The sequence below is a fragment of the Myotis brandtii genome, unplaced genomic scaffold (assembly GCF_000412655.1).
Source record: "Myotis brandtii unplaced genomic scaffold, ASM41265v1 scaffold721, whole genome shotgun sequence".
Taxonomy (NCBI): domain Eukaryota; kingdom Metazoa; phylum Chordata; class Mammalia; order Chiroptera; family Vespertilionidae; genus Myotis; species Myotis brandtii.
In genome coordinates, this window is record NW_005370848.1 from 251,334 (window position 1) to 278,489 (window position 27,156).

At 40.7% G+C, this 27,156-nt stretch overlaps 1 protein-coding gene across 4 annotated transcripts in view; it reads left to right on the plus strand.

The window, feature by feature from the left end:
- Window positions 1-27,156, plus strand: part of CES5A (carboxylesterase 5A) — a 161,745-nt gene that overhangs the window by 3,206 nt on the left and 131,383 nt on the right. The window contains exons 2-3 of one of the 4 annotated variants that reach the window (XM_005882477.2): window positions 480-502; window positions 5,017-5,073. The exons of 1 other annotated variant lie outside the window; for it this stretch is intronic. The gene's annotated coding sequence lies outside the window, so the exon portion shown is untranslated. Of the gene's footprint in view, window positions 1-25; window positions 503-5,016; window positions 5,074-27,156 lie in introns of those variants that run through there. 2 more of the 4 variants (XM_005882483.2, XM_005882480.2) reach the window with 2 other exon arrangements.

The window sequence follows — 27,156 nt, forward strand, 5'->3', positions numbered from 1 at the left end:
AGTTCAGGCCCCAGAAGAAAACATTTTTTTCCCCCCTGAATTTTTAAATTTGTTATTTCCCAGTATGGGTTTGCCGCATTCTACGCAAATAGCTATGTCAAAAGTGGTATGTAATGCAATTTGAATATCTAAATTTGAGCCACATTCTACTTTTCTAGGAATCTGACAAAGGGCTCAGAAAGAGTTGTTTTAGAAAGTAAATAACTTCTTCCCCATCTCTCCTCCCACCCCCCACCCCCTACCTGCAGGCCAGTTTTCTTTTGTGTGTATGTTTAGAGGGGAGCTTAGGGGATAAAATCTGGTTTGCTTAAAATTAGGGTGTCACTGGAAGTCAGTTTCCAGATCAGAAACAAAGCTAAGGTACCCAACATCCAATAGGATTTATTTCCTCCTAAGTTTGCTAGGATGGTTATGCAGATCTATCAGATAACAGGGAAAAAAATTCAGCAACCTCACCAAGACTCTTCTATCCCTACAAGACTACATTGGAAAGCCTGAAAAGGTAAGACTATATCCATTTCTTGGCAGGTGGTGGGTTATATTTTATATTTTAATGCTCTTTCGTATCAAGTAATTCTTAAGATCTAAGCTCTAGGGGCATTGTGGCTTGTTTGGTTGAATCAAACGATCCTTGATTTTAGGTATTCTTTCTTGGTATCATACCTGGTCTGGTAGAGACAAAAACCTATTTTGTGTGTGTGTGTGTTTCTCTTTATTCACTCGGTCCTTAAAAAGCACCCACCTGCCTACTGGGTACGGAGTAATGTTCTAGGCTCTTCTAGACGTTGTATTTCAGGTTTGTCTACCCTGCTGTCTTTTTCTGGGTCACTTTGCATCTTTATCGCTGGGCTGCATAGAAGACTGATAACAATCCTCTTTGTCCGTCCAGTGCTTTACAGCTTGCAGAGCACTTTTATAAAAATGATCTCATGTGATCCTCTCCAATACACCTCGGTTCGGTCCTGTGGTGTGGGGAGCATCCTGGCTGAGTGGGAAGAAGTTAGACCATGAATCCAGATTGACCCCGAGTACCTATTTTACAGCTGAAAAAACTGAGCCTCTGGGGGGAGGGTTGAAGAGCTTATGCGACATCACGTGGTCATTATTAAGTCATAAGCCAGGGCTCCTTTTACAGGTTTGTGGACTATTTGAAAAATAGCGTGTTACATAAATACATAGAGCATGCCTCCTAGACTCACAGAAAATTCCCAATCCTAGAACCCGATTGTATCCTGGTCCCCCCAAAGGAAGTGAGGATGAGAACATCCCGGTTTTCTGTGAGTTATTAGTCATTAGATAATACCCCGATATCTGCCCACAATTAATTCCTGGAGGGATAGGGAAATGACAATCCTAACATCAGGAATGATCGAATTCATTTGGTTTTATTTTATATGATCTTCAGAATTGTGTTTCTCTGATCATTGCTGTTGGCCAGAGAATAAGGCTCATTTACTCCACCCTCAGTCAACATTCCTCCTTGCCCCCCACACACATTGTTCAACACATTTTTTATTTTTAAAAGGGAATTAGAATATTTTATGTGCTCTCTAAAAGGAACAATGGCAAAAGCCTACATTAGGTTGCCTTTTTTTTTAGTGCAGGTGGCTCTTAATTCAGGAGGAAGTAATTTATGACATAAGCAAGATCCTCCAGCTCTGACTTACAGAATGTGGGCTGTCAGGAGATGAGCTGACTTTCCTTATTTGTTCCCTTTTGTTATTACTTTAATTAAATATGTGTGTATTGACAATTTGTGGTGTTTAATATATTGATTTAAACTCAAAGAGAGGTTCAGATATGAGCTTGGATTCGAGAAATCTTGAAATCCCTGGAATGTTCTCTCAAAACCATTCACGTGAGGATCGGTGTGTTTGTTAAAGGTTGTCACCTGTCTTACCAAGTCAGACTCTTCTGCAATCTGCATTACTAGCCATTCCCCAGGTGATTTTTCTGTGTACAACATGGGGGGAGCGGCTTAAACAGAATCTGTATGTGTGAACTACTTTTGCTCGGAGCTAACTTTCTTAAAATCCAATATCTCACATGCTTCTCAATTCAACTTTTTTTTTTAAAAAAAAGTTAATTGGTGTGTGTGTGTGTGTGTGTGTGTGTGTGTGTGTGTGTTTTGTATTTCTGCCAAAGGAAAAAATTATGCAAATCACCACCCCTTATGAACACTACCGTCATGGGAAGAAAATAGGCTAACATGTGTGGTTCATGAGCCAAATGAAATCAAACTAAATGTCAAGTGAATTAGACATTTTAGGGAGAATGGTAGATCACTGGAGATTTTAGTTTTCTGCACGAAGGGTTTCTATTATGAAATTGATAGTTCACAATCTAACTTAATGGTGAATGTAATTTAGAATGTCTGGGTAAGACTAGTATATGACTTTGTGTTTTGTGATAAATATCTGGCATTAATGAGGGCAGATGATGATCAAAGATTTGTTTTCTGTCACTAGAAGGCCCCCTATTTTACCCATATTCAGCACTTCTCTGACTGATAGTCTTTTGTGCACACCTCTCAGACTTACTGAATTAGTGGTTCTCAAATGTCACTGTTCATAAGAATTACGTGGGGTACTTTTAAAAATGCAGACTTCTGGGTCCTGCCCCTGAATCAGTAAGTCTGAGGTGGAGCCTGGAAATGTTCATTTTTACAGTCAGACCTCCTCCTTCGTGCGATACCCATGCCCTTTGAGAAACACCTCAGTGGACTGCAAACTCCGTTGAGGTGAAGGAGTTACCTTTTCACTCTGTGTGTATCCCAAAAGGCTAAGCATGGCCAGAGGTCCTCATTTTGAATACTTCTAAATTAAATTCACCTGGCTCTAAGCAAGGGCTAAATCAAATCACCTATTTAAGTTCTTCCCCGCTCTGAAACTCTTCGATTTTTCTGATAGAAATTTTGGGACGTGGTGATTCTAGGAAAAGTTTAAGATTGGGTGAGTTAAACAAGGTAATGGATGTTTTCAAGTAAGGTTCTGACGTGCGAAACCGCACTGGTTTTAAACACACAGATGCGAGATTTATTGGTATTTAGAAGCATGTGAGAAAAGCAAATGTTTTTGAAGTTCCCATCAGAAAATTCTTTGCTAAGTTTTGTGTCTCATTTGTTATTTTGTAGAGTTTGTAAAAATAAATGAGTTTCTTTATAATAGGAATAAAAGATGTCAGGGGAAGAAAAAAGGTTTTGTGTACTTTTAAATGAAGGGACTTGAATAAAGGGGCAGATTAAGGCTCGCAGGTAATTGAATTGAGCTCTTAAATTGTTGAAGTCCATTGTGTGGTCATTCTTAAGAGTTGAACAACAGCATTAGTTGTTGTATTCTGATGGTACAAGAACCCCCGAGTGGGTGTGCTTCATGGTTTTTCTCAATGGAGGATAGTAAGAGAATTCCACAAGGATGCACTTGGCTTGAATGGAGTGGGACGTTGGAAAGGGCTAGGACTTGAGCTTTCAAATTGGTAGGACTGACCAAGAGCTGAAATTGAAGTTGGAAGCTTTAGCTTAGTAAGAAGGCTTTACTTAACAGCCATGGTCCCTGTTGTAATTTCCTTGGAAACTCTTTCATTAGAAACCAAGACCCTTATTTGTTATAATGAGAATAATAGTACTTTTCAACCTAACGGGGCTGGCATTGACATAAGATGAGCAGGTACACGTTTGTAAAATATTTATTTAAAACTTATTAAATCCTCCAGAAGACAGATTTCCTGACACAAAGGGTTTCTTGAATTATTTATCTTATTTCCCATCTCCACAGAGCCTTTCACACATGCAGCTCCAACACATTTGAGACATTATCTCATTAGTCTTCTGCAAGCTGCGAGGTCCAAAGTCTGATTTTTGCATTGCTCTTAACAAATAGATATGTTTTTGTTTGTTCCTGTCAGTTATATTTGCAAAAGCCAAGAGTAGGTGAATTTTGTCTGAACCCAGTTAAAACCAGTTTGAATTGGCTGTAACAGGTGTGAGTGGTGGGAGGGCGAGGCTATCAATTAATTCCGACCTTACTCTAGAACAGGGGTTCTCAACCTGTGGGTCGAGACCCCTTTGGCGGTCGAACGACCCTTTCACAGGGGTCGCCTAAGACCATCCTGCATATCAGATATTTACATGACGATTCATAACAGTAGCAACATTACAGTTATGAAGTAGCAACGAAAATAATTTTATGGTTGGGTCACAACATGAGGAACTGTATTTAAAGGGCCAGAAGGTTGAGAACCACTGATCTAGAAGAAGATTAAAAAAGTGTGTCTGACCAGACTAAACTGGCTTAATTTTGTGACCGGGCTGCATCCTCTGAAGTGCACGTGGTTTGGGGTGTTTCCAGTCTGCCAAGTACCAGGAACATGGCGTTCTGGTGGGGTAACATGGTTCTTCAGTTGAGCTGACATTTGAGTGTGTTATCTGCTCCCCAAAGGCCTGCAAAACCCTGACCTCTGCGGCAGAGGAAAACATTTTTATGAAATTCCTATGTGTGTGGTGAGTACTTCTATAAAATTGAAGAAGGGCAATTCAGAAAGAGATGCATTTTCTACCAGACACCTCTCCCATAGGACTTCTAGCTTGAATCAATTCAGAGCTGGAAGTAGAACAAGAACTGAGCTGATGTTCTTCTGGAGCTGCCCCCGCCGTCAGCTGTCTTTCCCCAAGACCACAGTAGCCTTGGGAGAAGACTGAGAGGAGAGAAAAGGAAATGGAGGAGGGAGGACTTTGAACTACTTACATCCAATGTAAATGAAAAGCAGCACTGTTTGGAATGCCCAGAGAGAGGGCATATACACACCTCATACTGAATGTAAAGGCAGACAATGATTGAAATTAATGAGATGAATGTCCAAAGGCAATCTTAAAAAAAAAAAGTCAATGGTGGGATCCTGGACTGAGAGGTGGGATGAATGGGGCAGGGAAAGAAAAAGGGTAGATTTTTGGAATTCGTCAATTTGATTATCCTTTGTTTGTTTGTTTGTGTTACTTCAGAACCTCTTCTTCTCTTCTAGGAACGGAGGGACACCAATCATTCTTTCCTTCTCTCCCATTTCTGCTCCACTTCTATAGTAAGTTTTATCCCCCCCTATACATATGCTCAGCAAAAAATAGTGATAAGAATATTTTCCCTATCATTGCCTTCATTTATGTAATGCATGTTTATTGTTTACTGTATGCCAAACTCTGTGTTAGGTGCTGGGAATACACTGTTAAATATAACACACATGATCCCTGGCCATCAAGGTACATATAGCCTCTGATCTTTGAATTATAGCAATCTCTCAACAGTGTTTGATTTGATCCTTTGGGTTTTTTTTTAAAAAGTCTTGATTGTTGAGAGTATTACAGATGTCCCTCTTTTTCCCTGCCATTGCCCCCGTCCACCCAGTTCCAGCCCTGCCCCAGGCCTTCACCACCTTATTGTCTGTGTCCATAGGTAATGCATATATACTTATAAGATCTTTGTTTAATCTCTTTCCGCCCCTCACCTCCCTTCCTTCTGAGAATGGTCAGTCTGTTCCATTTCCATGCTTCTGATTCTATTTTATTCACCAGTTTATTCTATTCATTAGATTTCTTATTTGTTTATTTTGATTTTGAGATTCAGTTGTTGATAGGTATGTATTTATTGCCATTTTGTTCATATTTTTTATCTTTTTCTTCGTCTTCCTCTTCTTAAAGAATACCCTTCAATATTTCATATAATACTGGTTTGGTGGTGATGAACTCCTTTAGCTTTTTCTTGTCTGTGAAGCTCTTTATCTGACCTTCCATTCTAAATGATAGTTTTGTTGGGTAGCGTAATCTTGGTTGTAGGTCCTTGCTATTCATCACTTTGAATATTTCTTGCCACTTCCTCTGGCCTGCATAGTTTCTATTGAGAAATCAGCTGACAGTCGTATGGGCATTCCCTTGAAGGTAACTAACTGTTTTTCTCTTGCTGCTTTTAAGATTCTCTCTTTGTCTTTTGCTCTTGGCATTTTAATTATGATGTGTCTTGGTGTGATCCTCTTTAGATTCCTCTTGTTTGGGGTTCTCTGCTTCCTGGACTTGTAAGTCTATTTCTTTCACCAGGTAGGGGAAGTTTTCTGTAATTATCTCTTCAAATATGTTTAGGTTTTCAACTTGCTCTCTCTTCTTCTGGCACCCCCATAATGCGAATGTTGATACACTTAAAGTTGTCCCAGAGGCTTCTTACACTATCTTCATATGTTTGGATTTTTTTTTCTTTTTGCTCTTCTGGTTGGGTATCTTTTAATTCCTCATATTTCAAATGGTTGATTTGATTCTCAGAATCCTCTACTCTACTGTTGAATCTCTGTATATTATTCTTTATTTCAGTCAGTGTATGCTTAATTTCTGACTGGTCCTTTTCCATTTTTTTGGAGGTTTCTAGGAGATTCTTGAGTAACCTTATAACTGTGGTTTTGAACTCTATATCCAGTAGTTTGCTTTCTTCCATTTCTTTCATTTGTGACATGTTTCTCTGTCTCCGCATTTTGGCTGCTTCCCTGTGTTTGTGTCTGTGTATTGGGTAGAGCTGCTGTGTCTCCTTGGGTTGGTAGAGTGGCTTTGTATAGTGGCTCAGCCTCCCCAGTCACCTAAGCTGGGAGCTCTAGGTGCACCCCTTTGTGGGCTGAGGGCACAGTCTTGTTGTAGTTGAGACTTGATTGCTGTTGGTGTCACTGGGAGGAATCAACCTCCAGGCCAATTGGCTGTGAGGACCAGCTGTGACTACAGTGGGAGAGCTGCTGTGCAGGAGACACCCTTATGGGGCAAGACTTGCTTCAGTGGGGCTTTGGTGCTCACGAGTCTGCCCATGGAGTGTGTTGCTTATGGATGTGAAGAGTTTTAATCTGGTATGGTCTGACACTGACCACTGGGTACACTGGCACTTGGGTCTCTTAAAGAGGTGCAGAGTCAGCCACTGCCTGGGGCCACCCAGCAAGAGCGATAGAGAGATCTTTAGATTCCTCCTCTTTGTATCAGGTTTGGAAGTGCCCAGATGAGGCCCAGCTATGAAGCAAGGCAGGCTGGTTCTGATGCTGATGCCGGGTCTTGGGCCTTTTATTGATAGGTTTGGGGCTCCTTGACCCAGCTGCAGCTTGTTTGAGAGATTTTACCCTGAGCAAGGAAAGGCCATTCATATGCAAAAGCTGCTGTGCACAGCTTGGATGGGGTTGTAAATTGGATGAGGCTGGGTCTTAGGGATTCATCAGGGCAGAGCAAACAGAAATGGCTGCCAGTCAGCCCTGCAATCAGGGAGGTCCCAGCATAGGAACAATGATCCCTGTGAGCATCTCTGTCTGGGAGAAAGCCACCCCTGAGTTCCTGCCCTGATGCCAGACGATCCAGTTCTTCCTCATATGTGTCTGTGTTCCCCAGAGCCTGACCCTGGTGCTGGAGCTCAGAGGAAGCAGGGCCTTGTAAGTTCAGTTCATGGTGCTGGCCTTTTAAGAGGAATAGTTGGGTCTCCAGCAGCCTCTGTGTCACTGAGCCCCAATTGGCACTGGTTTTTACAGCTCATCGTTCTTACTGCCTGTAGGGACTTCTTTTCCCAGCTCTGGGAGCCTGGGCTGGGGGTCTGGTGTGGGGCTGGGACCCCTTGCTCCTCTGGGAAGCCTCCATCAGTGGTTCTCAACCTTCTGGCCCAGGGGTCCTCAAACTACGGCCTGCAGGCCACATGCAAATACAAATATTGTATTTGTTCCCGTTTTGTTTTTTTACTTCAAAATAAGATATGTGCAGTGTGCATAGGAATTTTTTCATAATTTTTTTTTAAACTATAGTCCGGCCCTCCAACGGTCTGAGGGACAGTGAACTGGCCCCCTGTTTAAAAAGTTTGCGGACCCCTGTTCTGGCCCTTTAAATACAGTTCCTCATGTTGTGACCCAACCATAAAATTATTTTCGTTGCTACTTCATCACTGTAATGTTGCTACTGTTATGAATCGTCATGTAAATATCTGATATGCAGGATGGTCTTAGGCGACCCCTGTGAAAGGGTCGTTCGACCGCCAAAGGGGTCGCGACCCACAGGTTGAGAACCACTGCTCCAGATTAAAAAAGCGGCACATGTGGGTGCCAGACCAGCCTGTTTCGCGCCTCCACACCTCCTACCAGTCTCAGTGTGCTTTCTTCTTTACCTCTAGTTGTAGGACTTCCATTCAGCCAGCTTTCCGGAGGTTCTGGATGATGGTTGTTCTGTATTTTAGTTGTAATTTTGATGTGGTTGTGGGAGGCAGCGAGTACAGGCATTTGCCTATGCCACCATCTTCAAATCTCCTGATTTGATCCTTTCACTAGCCATTTGAAATAACCAAGATTTCTATTTCTACTTCATTCATAATGAAACTAAGCTTAGAGAAGTTAAAATGATTTACCCAAGATCACATAGTTGATAAATTGTGAAATCAGAATTGTCACCTTAATTTTCTGAATTTCAAGACAGTGGTCTTTCTGCTACACCATGCCATTTCCCTAAGATCCAAGGGAAGTACCTAGACCAATATATTATTCATATTTTACTTAATAACATTACCTTCATTTTTTTAGATATTATTGATCATTATAAATGAAATTTAAGCAATTCAAGACCCCATGATATTTATTCAAATAAACTATTTCTAGCTCGTATGTAGAATAGATTATCTTTGTAGTGCCTAATTATCAGAATTTCTCCATGTTTTGCAATACCCCGTCTCTCATAAATATAATAACCAGAAATTGGAAGTAGGTGTTATATAACTATTAAAGGAAGATATTGGAAAGCTTCCTCCCTATCAGTTTGGACAAATAATAAATGAAAGTAATTTTCAAAAAACTAAAGGGGAATAACAGACTGTATGATGATTACCAGAGGGAAAGGGAGGATTGGAGGAGGTAGGCGAGGGTAAAGGGGGGATAAATGGTGATGGAAGGAGACAACTTGAGGTGGTGAATATACAATACAATATACAGATGATGTATTAGACAGTTGTACACCTGAAACCAATATAATTTTATTAACCAATGTCACCCTAATAAGCTCAGTCAAAAATAAAAAAATAAATATCCATACTATCCAAAGCAAAAAATTAAAATAATAATAAAATAAAATCATAGGAATAAAAAGGCAGCGGAGTGAAAAGAACACTGTTCTGGGAATCAAGAAACGGAACTTTTAGTCTTGGTTCAGCCAACTTTGGGAAATTAAATTTTCTTTCTAAGTCTCAATTTCCTCAATCAGGGCCTGGATTTTAGGTGCCATATATATTCTACACCCATAATTCTAAATCTGAGTTGAAAGGACAGAGAACCTAGAGATTGATATTGGGGAGACTATAGAAGGCAGAGCTATAGGCCCCTCTGCAGGGCAAAGCAAGAAAATATCACAGATCCATTCTGTCCTTGAATCTGAGTCCATCTGTTTCACTTGAAAGAGCTCCCTTTGCTTTTTTCTCCCTTCAAATCAAGAATGAATCTTTCATATTCTTATGACATTTGCTTTAAAAAATACAACACGCTTGTAAACATAACAACCCAATATTATGGAAGGACTGTAGCTTTGACTTTAATTTTTCAACTTAGAAGGGACACCATTCCTAGATATACTGGACTTTTTTTTTTTTAAGCCCATCATGAAAGATTTTCTCCAGATTGCCTTATATCCTTTTCAGCACAGCAGGCAGATAATGGCTCGTAATCACCACCCAATTGATTTTGAGACGACAGTATTTCTTCACGGATGAATAGGATGCATAGGGGAACATCCCATGGTGCTGGGGAAGGATAGCCAAGGGGGTTGCCTCGATCCAGGAGTGAGACAGCCAGTGGCCAGGGACCAAAGGGGCAGATGAGCTTGTCAAGGTGTTGACCTTCTACCAAGAGCCTTCACTAGATCGAGTCGGTCCTGCTCTTCTGGCATGAGCTCTAACAGTCCTCCCAGTTCTTCACTTACTTCCCACACCCCTCAAATGTGTCTTGGTTAGTGATAACTAGTTGCTCCCTGCCGACTGGCTGAAAGGGTTTCATTGAGTTAATGGAGGAATTCACCAAAATGCTTCCACAACCTTAAGGATACCAGTCTCCAAGCATGAAAGAACCAAGGATTTGTGGGTGTATCCAATAGTGAGCTAAAAGTTAAAGTTTTTTCTTTCACTATGCAAGTAATCTTCTAATTTAAGGAAAAGTAGCTTTGAACAGAGAACACCTGGGTTCTCTACCCTAGAATGACGAGGCTGTGACGTTTTAGAATTTCTTGTTGGCTCCAGAATCTTCTTGCTTTCTGTTCCCCGTAGGAAGCTGTTCTATTTGGTAACCAGCTTCTTGCCCAGCCATCTGTAACTACCGAGAGAAAACACCATCACCCCTGTGACAATATTCTGAAGCTATGTCTGAAACAGAATTCAAGTAAGGGGTGGGGAGTTGGGGACCCTTAGCTTCGTGGGGCAGTCTAACCCTTGTGACAGGTCCTGGACTGATCCAGAGTATGAGCAAGGAAAACCCCAGCATCTGTAGATGTGCTGCTTGGTGGCCGAGCATCACACCAGTCTCTCTGCTTGTCCTTCTTTGAACTAACTCTGGTCCTAGGCCAGTGATGGCGAACCTTTTGAGCTCGGCGTGTCAGCATTTTGAAAAACCCTAACTTAACTCTGGTGCCGTGTCACATATAGAAATTTTTTTGATATTTGCAACCATAGCAAAACAAAGATTTATATTTTTGATATTTATTTTATATATTTAAATGCCATTTAACAAAGAAAAATCAACCAAAAAATGAGTTTGCATGTCACCTCTGACACGTGTGTCATAGGTTCGCCATCATGCCCTAGGGAGTAGGCTCTCACCTTGGTCACTGGGACTGGTTCCAGTTATTGGACTCGTAAGTTCTCTTGTATCTGACTCTGACTCTGACTCTGTTTTGGATTGCATATCGTCTATTCAAGTGTAATTTAATTGTGGAATGCCAGTGAATGCCTTAAAGGAGCTCATAAGCCAGTTTTTGTCTTTGTCGTTAAAATGTGGTTAATAAGAAACTGGTTCCATGCTGGAAAATGCTTCTTATGAGATCTATTATTTGGGAATACAATGCACAGAAGTGTTCGTTTCTATTTACCTTGAAAAAAAAATCCCCTTCAGAGATAGCATGAGGAGAGCAGCCATCTGTTCAGGGTTACACCTCTGAATTGCTGTGTCTCTGAACTCGCCTGATTCTGTATATGTTAATTTGAAATATAAGGACTGTTTCCCTCCTTTGCCAAGTTCATTTATCAACACTATTGTAAGCATGCACTTACATTCTGGTGTGTATTAGTAACTGCTCATTGGCTATTGAATAACTGGGAACCCTGGGGTCTCTGAATTCAGTTGCTGACTATTTTTACTCTGCCACCAGACTTTACAGAACAAGTTATTATATATGTCTTACCATTGTCTTACTCTAAAATAAATAGTCTTGAATGTTTATGAAATTAGGGGCAACTCAGATGCTGTTCAGCTGGTTAGGACTTTAGTAGTGCTGAGCTGAGGTACAGTGGAAGGTAAAAGGGGAGTATGTATGGCAGTAATCTTACTTCTTTTTAAAAAATATTTTAAAATTGAATTTTAGAGAGAGAGGAAGTGATTGTGAACCAGCTAAGAGGTTTTCCCTGTTACCTTATTTGATGAGGTTTCTTTACTGAACCATCAAGGTCACCCTCAAATAAAGAAAGCAGAGTAACATCTGGATTACAAAGAAAATGAAACACTTTTTCTTAAGCCTGTCCAATTAATATGTTAGAAGATATTATTATTAAGAAATTGGACACTACTCTGCTGTGAAAAGGAATAAAATTTTACCCTTCAGGACAGCATGGATGGACCTGGAGAACATTATGCTAAGTGAAATAAACCAGTCAGTGAAAGAAAGTACTTATGACTTCACTCATATGTGGTATTTAATGAACAAATTGAACTACCAAGCAAAACAGAGACAGACTCAAAGATAGAGAGCAGGCCGACAGCTCTGATGGAGTGGTGGTGGTGGGGGATTATGCAAAAAAGAAAAAAGAGAACTCATGGACATGGACAACAGAAGAGAGCAGGCCGACAGCTCTGATGGAGTGGTGGTGGGGGGGGGATTATGCAAAAAAGAAAAAAAGAGAACTCATGGACATGGACAACAGTGTGTTGTTTGTGAGTGGGGGCAAGGGGATGTGTGGGAGTGGAAGAGGCATAGAGGGGATAAACGATAGAAAAAATCAGATAAAATCAAATTAAATTAAATTTGAAAAAGAAATTGAAATGGAAGTACTAGCTCTCCCTTCCTGAGATTTGCTGGGAGAACCTTCTGGGTTCTATTCTATAGTTTGGCTTCGGTGACCTTGGACATATCTTTTTTAACCTTGTTTAATTCATCTAAATCATGTCTCATAGAGGTTTGTTTGGGGTTTAGAAATGCTTTGACATTTTTGGAGTAAGTGGTGAAGTGGACAGAAATGCTATTCCTACGGAAGTTGGAAGGCTAATGCAAATATTTTAATTGTTCTCTTCAACTTCCTTTTGGGAGGGTCAAGGAGCATTTTATTCTAAGATCATATACTTATTTAGCAAAATTTGTTGAGTACCATGTATCAGACCATGACCAGCACCCTCCTCTGCTCTCCTGTGCTGCCAGATGATGCTTCTGAGAACCTTGCAAAGGCCTTCATTTCCCGTATGCAAGGTGACTGCATGGTGACCATTTGCAAGGACTTCCATCTAGCTATTCAGTCAAGAGCAGAATGTGCTGTTCTCCACTATATAATTAGTACTTTACCATATACTGTTTCATTACAATTAAAGGTGCCACAAGAATTTGCTTTTAGAAAGTAAGCTTCTTGAAGGAGGAAACCATGGCTTATTTCTCCTCCATTTCTCTCCCACACAAAACAGCAGTGAGGAATTCTTTACCAGGGAGTCTATGGATGAATGGTTTTTATACGATTATGTACTCACTGAAATTCTAAGAAGAATTATTTTTGCACGTGCAGTTTTCTATGAAGAGGGTCCATCATTTTCATTAGATTCTCAAAGGGGTCAGTGACTCCATAGGTTAACAATTCTAATGGATTTTTAATGAATATTTGAATGGTAGAAACTATAGGAAAACAGATGTGACCTCGATGTATGAGAGAGGATGTATGAGAGAGAGTTGACATGATGGGAAGCATGCCTGGGATGGCTCTCAGTTCCCCAACACTGGAGATACTAAATTAATAGCTGGATAGCAACCCATCAGTGATATCATTGGGATGTTGATCTATTCTTTTTTGCTCTGTGATTCTATGACAATATCATCTTCACTAGAGAATACTTCTAATTCTTCATGCACACCTCCCTCTCATATTCATTTTTGTCTGACTTACTCTTTGGACTGCGTATACACCTAAAGAATCTTTTTGGCAGATAGCCAGAGGCCTGTAAATCAGACTGTGAGAACCATGGCCCTAAGAATGTGGGTGAAATACTGAACAGCAGGCAGGGAACTTGGCATGAACTCGAGAAAATAAAGAGAAGGTGGAATGATTTTTGAGTCAAGGATAGAAGATTCATAAGATAGTAGTTGACAAGTGGGTTGACATAGTTGCTAATAAATTAAACAGAATTGGATTTAATTGAGTACTAAATTGGGCTAGTTAGCTTTATAAATTTAGACTTCTGAACAATTTTTAGTTTAGGCTGCAGTTTCTTTACTTTTATTCAAAGAAATTAGGACAATGCAACTCCAGAGATGAGTTTCAGAAGTTCAAAGTGGTAAAAACACACTCATTTTCAATTATATACATATACAGATTTGTACATGAATATGTAAGTGTATGCAACAACATAATGCCTTGACATCCATGGAGATATGGCTCCATCCACATGAATGCATTCATTCACACATATACAAGTGTAAAGAAGATTAAATATTGTATCTAATAGAAAACTTTCACTTGCAGGGATATCGAATATTTCAAAGCAGTTGAACAGCCAATGTATGAGAGGAACATTTTGGGTAATATAATGATGCCTCTTTTGGGGTTAATGTTACAGAACTTCACAAGGCATATAAAGAACTGAGTCTAGGCAGAACCTAAGCTGACAGTATCGTACTAAGAGATAGCCTGGATGAGAGAAGTCTTAAAGATATCCATTATAATCTAAAGGAAATTGGCTCTATTATATACTCCACTTTCCCTTTAGAAGTGTATCTATTAAATCATGATCACCAACAACAACTCCAGTCCTAGTTTATTGGGTTGATTGTAGGATCCTTTAATCAAATGCTTTCTCAAAATGCTTTCTGGTGATCTTCTGAGCTGGCTGTTTTATTTACTCTTTAGTATTCTGCAAAATCTCACCATTTTTTTAGCATGTGCATTTTTGATGAGTATGATATTGCTATTTTACATAAATTTTGTAAACTCTTTGAGGAATGCAGGGATACATGGAGAGGATATGGTTATGAGCTTCTTCCTTTATTTAATCCACCCACCACCAACCTCAGAGACCAGTATAAAGCTGTACTTACAAAAGCTAACTGATTTGCCAAGTGTTTTTGCTCTGAAGGGACATCACCTATTTTTAGCAACAAAGAAGTGTTAGGAAGAGGAGGAAGGCATACCTCAGAAGGACAGATCTGAAATGAAGCCCAGAAAACTGAACAGAGTGGAGTGGAAAAGCCAAAGAGTGCCTAGTGAAAGGTTGCCGAAGTGGAGAGTGCAGAACTAGTGTTCTGGATGGTTGTAGGAAAGCCTCAAATAAGAGTTCTGTTAATAGAGAGTTTAGGAAATGTTATTGAAAAGGGCTCTTAGCCAATCTAATAAAGGAAATCAGGACATGGCAAACTGAGCTGGTTGTTTAATTTGTTTAGTAATCTGTATTTTTTTGACTGAAGTACTATCAACACATTTATTGAGCAACTATACTTGTACAAAGTATTGTGCTAGGAAATGGGTGTGAAGGGTGGGAGGATGGTATTTAAAAAGTACAAGATGAATATGTGTTCTCCAAAAGTATACGGGAAGCTATGAGTTAGGTCAGAGGTCCTCAAACTACGGCCCGCGGGCCACATGCAAATACAAATATTGTATTTGTTCCCATTTTGTTTTTTTACTTCAAAATAAGATATGTGCAGTGTGCATAGGAATTTGTTCATAGTTTTTTTTTAAACTATAGTCCGGCCCTCCAACGGTCTGAGGGACAGTGAACTGGCCCCCTGTTTAAAAAGTTTGAGGACCCCTGAGTTAGGTACTGTGTTGGGTGCTTTCTGTATATTATCCCATTTAATCTTTAATGGAGCTACTGCGTTAAGAATTAATATTATCTCTATCTTGTAGATGAACAGCCTGAGACTCAGAGTAGTTAAGTCCGTCCTTTCCTTTCCTTTCCTTTCCTTTCCTTTCCTTTCCCCTCCCTTCCTCCCTTCCTCCATATCTCTTTCCATTTCTCTTCCTTTCAACAAGGTTAAACTCAGAGGTTAATAGAACATGGTGCCTTCTTCCAAGGGTTCACTTTTTCTGAAGGTAGCAGAGTTATAACTATGTAATAAATGCTATAGTAGAGGTATGAACCCAGCAATATGGGAGCTCAGAGGACGAAGCATTCCATTCTGTTTGGTGACATCAGAAAAGGATTCTTGGAAGAGGTAATATTTCAGTTGAGTCTTCAAGGGTGAGAAGGAGCCTATCTAGTAGACAAGGAAGATAAGGAAGCAATAACAGTGTGGCAGATACTGCTGGCTGCTCACTCAGCACCCATTACCTTCTCTCTCTCTCTCTCTCTCTCTCTCTCTCTCTCGCTCTCTCTCTCTCAGAGCTGAGCTTTTGCTCAGGTGTCTCCTCTTCTACTTGGCTCAAGGGAAGGTGACCCTATCCTTGCCTTTAGGAGTAAGTGGTGATTGGTTTAAGCCAGTTAAACCATGACATGTCCTCACAAAATGGTGAAAATTGCCATCCAGATGCATACTAATAGCTGGACGGCTTTCCATGTGGCACTAATATGAAGCCCATCTCAAGGAGAATGAACAAGGAAGTAGCCTTTTAGTATTTGAAAGGCCGGGTGAAATCACATGGCCTCTGTCATATTCATGCATTTGAATCTGCTGGGAAATTAAGTAGCTGAAGCTGTGCACTGTCATCACCAGAGTTCTTCATGTGAAAGAATGAAGATGTTCAAAGGAAAACCTTCAGGCTCCTGCCAGAAGATGTTCCCAGCTACATAAACGCCTAATTCAGCTACTAGTCCTTGCAAATTAAGCAGCTCTCTGAAAATTCAAGCTTCAGCCAGGAGCTACATCCAGACTCAGATGTTGAAATCAGTATCTCCCGCTGATCAAGCTGTGACACAACTCAAGTAATAGGTCTAGCTTCTCATTTAATTCTCAGTGAGCCCTTCCTTTCCCTCTGCAGTGGTGTGGCATTTAATATTTAAGTCCTTCATGGACACCATAAATTTTTCCTTGTCAAGGCCGATAAGAGAACTCTACCTATTTCAGTCTCTACCCTTATTTTTAGAGCATTAGGTAATGCGTATCCTAGTAAAGTTAGCAGAGGACAACCAGATGACTTAGAATAATAATTGACAGGTAAAGGACAGGTAAAGAATGCTGGGCCGGCAGGTAGTAGATAAGAGCCGCAGAACAGTTTGGAGAGAAAGACTTTATTTTCAACTGCCTCCGGTAGCACTGCTAATAATAATAAAACCGAAAGGATAATAAATGGAAAAAAGGCATTTCAAATTAGCATATTTGTCATTTAGAAGCAATGTTTGCAAAACAATGGTTCACTTCCAACCCCTGGAGGAAACTACTGTTAACAGTTAATTGTGTGTCTTTTCAGAAGCTTTTTGTGAATATATAAGCACATGTAAACATATCTTGTATTTTTACATAAAGAAGTCATGCAACTTGCATCATAAATATCTTTCCATATCAGATCTTAATGGGTCTTTTCAATTCCTTTGAACTATTGCAAAATATTGTGGGAAATACTTCAACTATTCTCCTAATAATGGACAGTTAGGTTGTCTATGAACTTTATTCTTTCATTAAGCCTGCTGCAACGAATAACATTCATACAGCATTTGATACCAGTGTGAGTGTGTATGTAGGATACATTTCTAGAAAGCAGAATTTCTGGATTAAAATCTATATTTTACACTTTGATAGTTAATGCAAATTCCCATCCAAAGAATAAATTCCTTGAAGAAGAATTGATGGGACAAGTGATATGGGCCTTTCAGAAATGTACCTATTTATCTTCCTGGGCAGTCTCTCAAACTCGATAATTTGAAAACTTTCTAAAAAAAAAAAAGGACACCTAGAATACTAAATAATATGTAACAATGAGCTACGCTTGCAAAAAAGCAAGACAAATCCCAGGAACCAAAAATAAGAAGCTGAAAACCAAGGGAAGAAGCAGGCATTGAAGCCACAGATGTCCGGGGGCGTCTTCTGCTCCAGGTAACCAGGATGCTCAGTGTTTAACAGCCTCATGAAGACAAGACCTTGAGCCCAACAAAGTGGAGAACCACGGTAAACCAAGACTCACAGGCAACTGGAGTCTTCAAGGGCTGCCATGAGAAGATGGACGAGAAAAAAATAGCCAGCAAACAGAGGTAACAAAGCAAAATCTCTGGCTTGGCCTGGTAACACAGTGGGTAAAAAGTGTCTCCTGAGAATGTATAACCACAGGCCTGCCCTTACGTGGTTTAGGAATTCTAATATAGACCCCCCCTCAGGCACCATGAGTACCTAACAGAGGCAAATGTAAATCCTCTTTAAAGACATGTGTCTTCCACCCAGGCTGCATCAGATTCCCATGGATATAAGGCTTGATTGAATATAAACTCACATACGGGAAGAAACAGATTGCTATGCATGAATGTACTCAGAATAAACAAGAGTATTAGACCTCTGGATCTTCGGATGATTGAACAATCAGATAGTGAATATAAAATGAGTTTTCTACTTTTAAAAGGTTTAAGGAAATGATATCAGAAGTAAAATGTTACTAAGAATAACACATAATGAAGGCCTGGCATAAAAAAAGTAGAAATTCTAAATATAAAAAAATGATCATTGGAAGATTAGACTCAGTTGTAAAAAGAATTAGCAAACTGGAAAGATCTGAAGGAAGTACCAAAGTGCAGAACAAAGTTACAAGGATGGAAAATAGGAAAGACGTTGAACATGTGAGCTTGAAAGGGACAAACATAGACTGCATTGGCAATCTTGATGGAGGAGAGAGTGGCAGAGGAATAGGAAATGTTTGAAGAGATAATAGATGAGAATTTTCCAGAATATATCAAAGATATGAGTCCTCGGAGTGAGGAGACACAATAAATTCCAAAATTTCCCATTGCATTTTAACATAAATACAATTTTTATGAAATACAAGTATATTTTTCCAAAACAAAAATTAGTGAGATTGTTTTATATTTTGCTAATATCTTTAATATCTGGCTTAACAGAAGACAGCTGGGTTCTCATGTCTGCTTCTACCTTTAATATGTTCCAATATCACATGTCATGTAGCCTCTGGAAAACTCCAACTTGTGAGAGAATGAGAATAAAAAAAAAGACAAATCCTGTCTTAGTATTTACTGCAAATATACATTTGACCTTGTAGAATTCCTAAAAGGTTCTCCAGTTTCCTCAAAAGTCTCTAGAGCACACTTTGAGAACCCCTAATTTAGATTAAGTTTTCTATTACGGGTCATGGTTGGTGGACTGGGTGTTACAAATTTTCTACGCATTTACACATCCACACTCCATAAATGCGCTGCATAAATCGTGATTTTTCAGGGAATTAGAATACAATAATATACTCTTGGAGTTGAAACAAGAGTCAAGGGATTAATTCCATCTCTCTTCCATGATTCAGAGGCTACGTCAGGCTCCTGCAATGCCATCTTTGTGAACATCAAGTATATTTTGTGCCATCTTTGTGAACATCAAGAACATCAAGTGCAGAAATCTTGGGTTATACCAGATATTTTTTGGTTAATAAGATGGTAGGTAAACTACTTGTTACTGCAATATGATTGAATGATATGTGTCAAAGATGACTATGATTCTCTACCACATCATTGCAAAACTGCCCAGAAGTGGGAGACATCGTCATCTACCAGAAGACCAGCACATTGGTGTTTCATAAGGAAACTGATGCAAACATTGATGCAGAGACACTGACTCAGGAGAACAACGGAAGAGAATTAGAGGATGTTTTTTCATTGCCTGGAAAAAGTCTCGTTTACATAGCTTGAATTAAATTTTGCCATCAAATATTCTTTCATCGGCATCTGATGTTTCTTATTTCCGATTTTATATCATTAAAGAGATGGCCCCCATCTGAATCTGTTAAGGGATCAGATTCTCTGTTGATTTCACCCACATTAAACAAACATGATCCACATGTTTTTCCCTTTCTTATTTATTTCATTGTATAAAATCTAAGATGCAAGACATTATTGCAGTAGTGCCCAAGAGAAGGACAGTTATAATAACCCATTGGAACTCAGACTTCTCAATTTCAATTAAAACGACTAACATTCTCTCTAAATATTTAGATGAATCCACAAGGCTTAATCCTGATTCATTTCTACTGGAACATAGATAGTAGAAGATTAGCTGGCCAGTTTTTAACACGGGACACACTATGACTTACAAAATGACAGAAAGCATTAAAAACTGTTTATTCTCTACCTCATTACAAAAGGGAAATGATATAAAAGAATGATTTGTTCCAGTAGAAGTTTGTTACGCAAACATGTATTGAGTACCTCCTAAGGAGGAGAGGGGGCGGGGAGAGAACCACTCTTCTAGCCCCTGGGCTGCAAAGATAAATGAGAAACAATTCTTGCCTTCATAGTCGAGGAGATAAACCTGTAAATGAAAACTGATTCTGAATGTGACAAGGTTTATAATAACGATATGTATTATAAATACACATATAAATGTCACAAAGTTGTATATACATGTCACTAAGGGAATGATCCATTCTGCTTTTATGGAATCAGAAAAGGCTTTATCTTTGAGTTGACTTGAGGAATAAGTTGGAGTCTTCTGGGCTGTAAAGGAAGGTAAGAGTGTTCTAGGCAGAAAGCACATCATGTGCAAAGGCCTGGCATATCCAGTCAGCGCAAGTAATGCAGTTTGGCAAGGCTGGAGTGAAGGGTGAAGATAGCGAGCAGTTGCAAATGATGCTGCAAACTGGGTAGAAATCGACTTGTCAAGGGCCTATAGCCAAGCTAGGAAGCCTGAACTTTAGCTCGTCGCTCTCTGGTTTTCCGGATGTGCCCTAGAACTCCAGGGGATTCACAGAGGTGCCTGAGGTGTGGGTGGGAGTGTGGTCAGCAGGCAGGGAATTGCTCCTACCCCCACTTCACTTGGACCCACTCACCTTTACATGTGTGCATGTTTTAAGTCGGACTCCATTTTACTCAATAATTGTTTATTGAGCATAGAGTAGGTGCCAGACATTTTACTGCCATACGTAATTCATCGCTTCCCAGTGCTAGGTGTTAGAAACCCCCAGCTATAATTGACGGGCAACGACTGTAGGGTGTCAATCAAGAGAGTGATTTGATCAGATCACTTCGTAGAAATCTCACTTATTGCAGTTTGGAAAATATGTTAAAGAGCAGAGAGGCGAGGTAGAAAACGAAAGTATAAAATCAATAGGACTTGAGGTACATTGAATGTGGAGCTGAAGACGATGGCGTATCAGGATAAGCCCCAGGCTTCTAGCTTAGAAGAATGCGTCTACCATAAGGAAGAACCTCTGGGGCTTTTAACTTTTAGGGAGATGTTGGAAGAAGGAGAGCCGGTGAGAGAGGCCGAGGTGGGGAGCATGGGGGGAGGAGAGGAAGGGTGGGGGGGAAGAGGCAGAATTTCAAGAAGGGAGATCAGTAGTCCAATGCTTTCAGGAAGATAGACCAAGAAGTATTCACTTGATTTGGCACATGGGGAGGCTTGGGTGACTTCAGCAGGATCCGTTTCAGTGGAAGCCAGATTGCAGTGGGCTGAGAAGTGAGGAAGTGGAGACAGACTAGTTTATCTTCTTCATGAGAATGGCTGTGAAGGCATATTACTAGCGAGAATGCTGAGGTGGGAGGCATGAGTTTATCAATATGTGTAGGAGAGAAATCCAGGATGGAAAATTGAAGATAACGCTGTGTGCGTGTGCATGCGTGTGTGTGTGTGTGTGTGTGTGTGTGTGTGTGTATGTAATTGCTAAGGGAGATCCTGAGCAGGTGGGAGGAAGCTGCTTTCCAGCATGGTCTTGATTGAGAAGCCCTAAATATATTAGAATTTAAGCCCTAACCGGTTTGGCTCAGTGGATAGACTATCGGCCTGTGGACTCAAGGGTCCCAGGTTCGATTCCGGTCAAGGGTATGTACCTTGGTTGCGGGCACATACCCAGTAGGGAGTGTGCAGGAGGCAGCTGATCGATGTTGGGAGGCATGAGTTTATCAATATGTGTAGGAGAGAAATCCAGGATGGAAAATTGAAGATAACGCTGTGTGCGTGTGCATGCGTGTGTGTGTGTGTGTGTGTGTGTGTGTGTGTGTATGTAATTGCTAAGGGAGATCCTGAGCAGGTGGGAGGAAGCTGCTTTCCAGCATGGTCTTTATTGAGAAGCCCTAAATATATAAGAATTTAAGCCCTAACTGGTTTGGCTCAGTGGATAGACTATTGGCCTGTGGACTCAAGGGTCCCAGGTTCGATTCCGGTCAAGGGCATGTACCTTGGTTGCGGGCACATACCCAGTAGGGAGTGTGCAGGAGGCAGCTGATCGATGTTTCTCTCTCATCGATGTTTCTAACTCTCTATCCCTCTCCCTTCTTCTCTGTAAAAAATCAATAAAATATTTTTAAAAAAAGAAAAGAAAAATGTAACTCTAAAAAAAAGAATTTAATAGGAATGTATGTATTTAGTACATATGTATATATATATCTGCATATCCACATATTTGGTGTATTTTTGGGGAAGTTTATTGACAAAAATTTGAAAATAAATTTCAGTTTTATCAGGGTACTGGAGGATTTGGGGTATCAAGGGACTGTGGAATCCAAATCATGTTGGTTTAGTTATTAAATTTCTCTATTGAGGACATTCCGACTTCTGAAGCACAAGGCCGCCTTTGTTTAAGCCTGACTGATACCTTAATAACTCACTCTGGAGTGCACAGGAAGTGCTCAGGAAGTATTTTTATCATTGACGACTCCTGGGGAAACTCTTTCCTCTCTCACCTTTCTCCATTTCTTTATTCTTGTTGGCGTTGAGTTTTCCATGAGTCACCCAAAGCTGCCCCCCCCCCCCCCCCCCCCCCCCGGAAGATCTGGTTAACGCGTAGCTCTGAATGGGGGGCTAAAAATCCATGTTCGTTCTTGAATTTGTTGCTCGTTTTCAGTGTCGGGTGGGAGACGTGTATGAAACCCCACCGTGTGTCAGGTGGAGAGTGAGACAGCATCCACAGGTGGCTCAGAGGGGAATGCAACACCTAGTTAGCAATTAGGAGGGAGTTCAACCTAATATCAAAAAACGTTCCTGACAGTTGGGCTTGTTAAAGTATGAAATGGCCCCTGGGGAGAGCTTGACTTGGCACAGGCTTCACCTGGCCACAGTATTTATTAGTGATTATGAGAGTCAGGCTGGGTCTCCCAGACAGGAACAAGCCTGGTTCCTATGGTGTTTTATAGGTTTTGACATTGATTTTGCTCCAGACAAATAAATCTCTGACTCTTAACTTCTTCCCACCTTAACTCAGCAAAAGAAACATGTTCCTGGTTGATTCAGGACACCAGCTCTCTCCACTCCTGGGAACTCCTCCCAAACATGTGCGGCTATAATTTTCAGTCTGCAGTCACTGATTTTATGGTGCCAACATGTGCTGACTTATCTTCCACTGCTAGGCCACCTCTCCTGTCACCTGTCTTGGTTCTTATAGTTTCTCTGAACAGTACCCAAATGCTAGATTGTCAAAAGGAAGTTGACAGAAATATGCTGTGTTACACACGGGGAAAGGAGCTAATCAAAGCAGCCTTGTAATTGTTATAGTAATGATTTAGATGGGCAAAAAGTACTAAAGTTAAATTTGCATGACTAATTAATTAAGCAAAGCCCACAATTGACACACATAATGAGCACATTCAAAATGGAAACCACATTCTGGTTGTCCTAACTTGGAGCCAAAAAAGACACGTGAAGCACCCAAAGCCCCCTTCTCCCCTCTGTGTAGGTCTGCTTGCATATTTAGGTGTATTACACGTGGAGCATCGTTAATTGAAAAACCTTCCTGTGGATCTTATTTATTTTTTTAACAGGAATTTTCACGAGTTTTGGTATGTTGTTCAATGTTTCAGCAGCTAAATTTTATCAAATAGAGCAGAAATCTTCTCCAATAGGGGAAAAATATCTCTATATCTATTATCTATCTATCTATCTATCTATCTATCTATCTATCATCACCTACCTTTCATTTATTCATCTATCTTTCTATAAATTCGTATTGGATCAGCTTTTATGCTACATAGATATTTTGTGTGGGGAAGTGGTTTGATCAGGAGACACAGGAAACTATGTAATGCCATGTCGAGTTACCACGGAGCTCTCTTGGTAGAAAGTCAGACTGCTTTCTGTAGCAAATCCTCGAGGTGCCAAAGTAAATCAGAGTCTCCTGGGAGTCCTTACTGAGCCTGGGACCCTCCAGTCCCCAGGCCGACGCTCCATCCAGTGAGCCAAACCGGTCAGGGCTTGGGTCAGCTTTTATGCTACATAGATATTTTGTGTGAGGAAGTGGTTTGATCAGGAGACACGGGAAACTATGTAATGCCATGTCGAGTTACCACGAAGCTTTCTCGGTAGAAAGTCATACTGCTTTCTGTAGCAAATCCTCGTGGTGCCAAAGTAAATCTGAGTCTCCTGGGAGTCCTTACTGAGCCAAAGCCATGCTGTATTGGATCAGCTTTTATGCTACATAGATATTTTGTGTGGGGAAGTGGTTTGATCAGGAGACACAGGAAACTATGTAATGCCATGTCGAGTTACCACGGAGCTCTCTTGGTAGAAAGTCAGACTGCTTTCTGTAGCAAATCCTCGAGGTGCCAAAGTAAATCAGAGTCTCCTGGGAGTCCTTACTGAGCCAAAGCCATGCTGGGTCTGGAGAAGTCGGGACAATATGCTTTCTGCAACTCAGTCATGCGCAGTCAGTGTGTGACATGCTTTGTCACTTGGCTACCAAAGTAGAATGGCTGTATTCAGGGTACCATGAGGAAAAGTCACTTCCCCTGTAGCCTAGACATCCTTCCTCTTTCCATAAAGCAATGACCTCAAATGTACTAAAGGCCAGTCTACTTGGGTCAGGCACCATGTTCTGTTCCCCATGGCAAACCCTCAAATGTACCTGCAAAACCAAGTTCTCATCCTTAAGCAACCACAGCACAGCAACAGTGGCAAACCTCCCTTCATGCAAATCGACTCTTAAAGGTCCCACCCACCAGTGCAACAGACTTCATGCGTTCATGGAACCGGTGCCAGACACTCTTCCACATACAGGCCACGCATGTCTGATACCAGACTGGAACTCTGCCACTTACACATGTGCCTCCTTGTGTAGGAATCCACACAGATCTTCATGTGTAGAATTTCATTTCCTTTAAAGGTTTTCTTTTAATGGCAGATATCCTGATTCTGTGTAGCTTGCAAGAACTTTTCATCCTTGACAGAGAGTAAGAAGCATTAGGTGATTGTAATTATGACAACTTTCAAAAATGCAGAAAAGTGCTGAGGACAATACTGTGAAATACCTATATAGTCGTCAAGCAGAATTTCCAAATGGTATTTGTTATATTTGCTTCAGATTTTTTTTTTTTAACTCAAAGAACGAATGCTTTATTGATAATCTTTGATCTTCTCCATTTTCATTCTTATTTTCCTCCCTGTGTGCCTTCCCAGAGGCATCAGTGTTATGATTCCCCTGTATGGCCATCCCCTATATTGTTTATATTTTTTTACTAGATATAGAATATGCCTAAAATACATGTAGTATTATTTTCATACATTTTGTAAACTGATGGTTGCCAGATGGGAGGGGGATTGAAGGGTTGGGTAAAAAAAAGTTGAAGGGATTAAGAAGTACAAATTGGTAGTTGCCAAATAGTTATGGGGATGTAAAGTACAGCATAGGAAATATAGTCAGTAATCCTATATAATAAAAGGGTAATATGCAAATTGACCCTAACAGCGGAACTACTGGTCTCTATGACACGCACTGACCAACAAGGGGCAGACACTCAACGCAGGAGCTGCCCCCTCTAGGTCAGTGCATTCCCACAGGGGGAGCTCTGCTCAGCCACAAACCAGGCTGATGGCTGCGAGCGCAGTGACGGTGGCTGGAGCTTCTCCCACCTCCTCAGCAGCACTAAGGATGTCTGACTGTTGGACATCCCCTGAGGCCCACCCCGGGCTGCCAGAGGGATGTCTGACTGCCAGCTTAGGCCCAATCCTCCAAGTAGCAGGCCTAAGTCGGCAGGTGGACATCCTCCGAGGAGTCCCAGACTGTGAGAGGGCACAGGCTGGACTGAGGGACCCATCCCCCCCCGCCCAGTGCAAGAATTTTTGTGCACTGGGCCTCTAGTATTGTAATACCTGTGTATGGTGCCAGGTGGGTACTAGACTTATTAGAGGGATCACTTCATAAGTTATATAAATATCTAACCACTATGCTATACACTGGAAATTAATGTAATATTGAATATCAACTGTAATTGAAAAAAAACAAAACAACTCAAGATAAATTTTGAACCTGGAAAGGAAGTAAGGAAAATCCTTCGGTTCCCATGTTTTTATTCTGTGAGCTTCAATTTTAATGGGGAGCAGGAGAGAAAGCTGAGGTTCCAAGCAAGGCGAGGAGTTGAATTAAAGACCTCCAAGATAAGTTCAGGACCTGAAAGATGACCCGTACAGAGATTATCTGGAAAAAACCCACTCCTCCTGTGTTCTCAAAGTAGGCGGAAAGGAACCCTGCCAGGCTTAGCCTGGCTCTAGGTGAACTGAGCCAAAACCATGCTGGGTCTGGAGAAGTCGAGAAAATATGCTTTCTGGTGAATAGGCTGGGGGCCCACAGGAGAAAAGGTCTAGGGTTGGTATTGCTGCATCCTACAAGTTTTTGTTTTTTTACAGAGAGAGAAAGGGAGAGGGAGAGAGAAAAACATCGATTGGCTGCCTCCTGCACGCCTCCCATTGGGGATTGAGCCCGAAACCTGGACATGGGTCTTGACCAGGAATCTAACCTGGAATCTAACCGGCAACCTCTCGGTGCACAGGACGATGCCCAACCAATGGAGCCACACTGGCCAGGGCTGCACCCTGCAAGCGGAGAAAGACCACTTTCAGAGAACAAATGTTTTCACTGTCCTTCAGCTCTAAATCTTTTACAACCCCACTTTAACTTCCTCTTTAACCTTTGGTTATTTATAAGTGCAATTTCCATTTCAAAATGTAAGAGCGTTTTTATTTTTACTCTCTTTTTTTATCCCAATTTAATTGGAGTGTGGTCAGAGTATGCAAACTGTATGCTATTAATGTTTTGAATATTGTTGAAACATTTTTATTATGTAGTGGTTAATTTTTTGTAAATATGCCACATATACATGACAATGTATATTCTCTATTTTGGAGGGCAGCCTAGTGTTCTCTAATGTCTATCATGTCATGTGTGGGAATTGTGTTGTCTGCTTCTTTGTCTGATCTACCAGTGTCTGAGACAGCCGTGTTAAAAATCTCCCACTTAAATGTGGACTTATCTAATTTTCTTTGTAATCCTATCAGTTTTTTTTTTTCCATTTGGATATGTCTAAACTGTAAATTCATATAAATTCACGATAGTTGTATTTTCTTACAGACTTCGAATAAATCATTTCAGAGCGAAGCTCTCTATCCCTGTTAATGCTTTCAGCCTTAAAGTCCACTTTATCTGCTATCATTGTTGTTCACTAGAATTCTTTTGCTTAGTATTTGCCTGGTCTTTCTTTTTAATCTCTTTATTTTCAACCTTTCTGTGTTTGTTTTAGGTGTGTCTCTTGAAAGTAGCCCATACACACACACACACACACACACACACACACACACACACACACACACATTCACTAGAGGCCCAGCGCACG